The sequence below is a fragment of the Montipora foliosa genome, chromosome 8 (genome assembly GCF_036669935.1).
Source record: "Montipora foliosa isolate CH-2021 chromosome 8, ASM3666993v2, whole genome shotgun sequence".
Lineage (NCBI taxonomy): Eukaryota > Metazoa > Cnidaria > Anthozoa > Scleractinia > Acroporidae > Montipora > Montipora foliosa.
This window is the reverse complement of record NC_090876.1, coordinates 43,248,091-43,250,590: the sequence shown is the minus strand read 5'-3', so window position 1 is coordinate 43,250,590 and position 2,500 is coordinate 43,248,091.

Here is a 2,500-nt window from a genome sequence, read left to right as displayed (position 1 = left end):
ATTGTTATCCTTTTTATTGTTTGGCTCACGTTTCAAAACTCTCTCCCCTTGAAGCTGTGGATCCCAATCTGCTACATCTTTAATTTCATGGTACCCACGACAGTAATGCTTGACGTTTCAAAGTCTGCCATGTTGAGACTCATTAGCAATCAAAATACTACAAGGTATGAGGGTCACCCATACTTTTTCCGTGACACGTGAATGCGCATTTTTGCTTTGTGTGAAGCGCGATTGAGAATTTAGTTCTTTCGTGATTCATGAATCTACATTTTGCCCGTCCTCGGGAAACTGGTTTTTCTATTTTTCGTAACCGTGAATATGCATTAACTTACGCGTGATTTGTGAGCCAACGATTTTTGAGGGAATAAATTGTCACTTTTTTGGAGATTTTAGCGTCATTAAAGCTCGTAAAGTACACCAAACTACTAGATGTAAAACCTGCCTATTCGACGCTCTCGCGGATGGAGGACTGAGAACTAAGCACAGTGACAGTGAACCAGGAGGGCCTAGAATCTAGTGTGTCACGATGCGTCGCACACGCCATTTCGATGCATCAAAATGGAAGGTTCTAAAGAAAAAGGTGAGCTAATCTATCAGTATCCACACTCTATCCAGCCTTTACTGATGTCTACTCAACCATCACTTAGAAATAATTACGGAAATATGTCAAGAAAGTATTAATGTGTCTTTTTGGTTGCTTTTTTTTAACCTCTTTCCTCTTTTGTCTTCATGCATATTTGCATGGTTTATCTTTATCCATAATGTCATCTTCATTGCTCGGTGACCTCGTGCATGACCTGGCTTCAGTCTGCATTATAAACCTTTCTAGTGTTGTTAGAACCTCTATGAGATGCTGTAAGAACAAAAACTATTTGGACATACCTCTTTGGATGTAATAATCGCTTCATGCAACACACCACCTCAAACATGATGCCGGAGCTCATGTCATAGATTACCCACGGTCATTTGGAAATACCGTTAAAGAAGGACTGAAGCGAACAACAATATGGTCTACCTACTATTTTACCAACAAGAAGTCATATTACCCCATTCCAACAAATTCGTCAAGATTTTAGGATATTCCCTTACTGCCACCACTGCCAGCTGTATCGATATGAGCGATGTGCATCACGATTTCATGAGATCGAGAATGGGCAAGAAATAATGGGAAGACTGCGCAGCAAAGAACTGTTACACAGGAGACTACGAAATACGAATCAGGCACACTTCCGTTGAACATGTATCAGACTGAAGAAAAAATTGGAGAGCAACTACCGTTTGATGGGGCGAGTGAGGAAAGGGAAAAAGCAATTGAAGGTGACAAGTATAGTGATGAAAGTAATACTGACCCTAACAGTTATCTGAGTGATGATGAATTGACAAGACAAAACTTGTCGTTTTTGAGAACCACTCGCTCAGGACGCATGGCGTATAACTGTTTTTATCTGTTGTGGTTCTGGATGAAATGCAATACATGCATCTCGAGATTGAGGTAGAAGTCGAAATGAGTGGAAGTAACAAAACTAGCCGAACTACAGTAGCGGATACTCATCCTACGCTCTACTACAAGGTTTTTTCAATTACCCAAGCCACAAAAGATCTAGACATCGACCAGAACAGACTCTAAAATTACCAGAGGATGGCCATGTACAACTATATCTACTGTAGCACATTTCAGTAATGTCAAGTAAAATGTTAAAATACATTTTTGTAATGATCGTATTTGTATGTTTTGCGAAACGTGAATAGTATTTGTATTTTTTTTGTGAAACATGATTTCACCGTAGCATTTTTTTTAGGTGAAACGTGATTGCTTGCCTTTTTCTGTGAACGTGAAGGTGTTTTTTTCATTTTTCGTGATGCGTGAAAAGGCCAATTACTTTTACTTGAAACTGTTTTCAAAAGAGGTGTAGGGGACCCTCAGATATGCGTCTTGTTAAAGCTGTCAAAATGTGATAAAATCGCCACCATGAGAACAGTAATGCACATGATGATTGGTTTAAGGTTACACCCTAGCCCCTTAACCTATCATGTCGATGTAAGCGCAGGAAACGACTGACATCACAATGTGCACTCTTTCTAGATACCGAAGGTGATTTGTACATCTCGATTTCTCTCGAAAAGAAATGTATCTTCCTTTAGGTTGTTCGAGTCCAACGAATTACGTTTGTTTGAGCTGCAAGACGGCTGCGCAAGCGAAGAAACTACTGGTTGGAAAGCAGGCCTTTCGGTTGGTTATTGCGCAAACTGTTCTAAGGCGGCCAGTGCAAAGCCAAAACCCGAGTAACCAAAGAGGAATATCACAGCAAAAGAAAATGTTTTAGGCTTGGCCAAAAAGTGGAAGTGATACGCACATTTCATAACCGGCAGGAAAGTACCAGGAAGCTGGCGAAAAGATTCGAAATTGGGTAGACGCAAATTAATCATCAAGATATTAAAGAAAAAAGAGAGCATTCTTGGGGCATGGTCTTTGAACAGTGCTACCAACTGAAAAAGATCA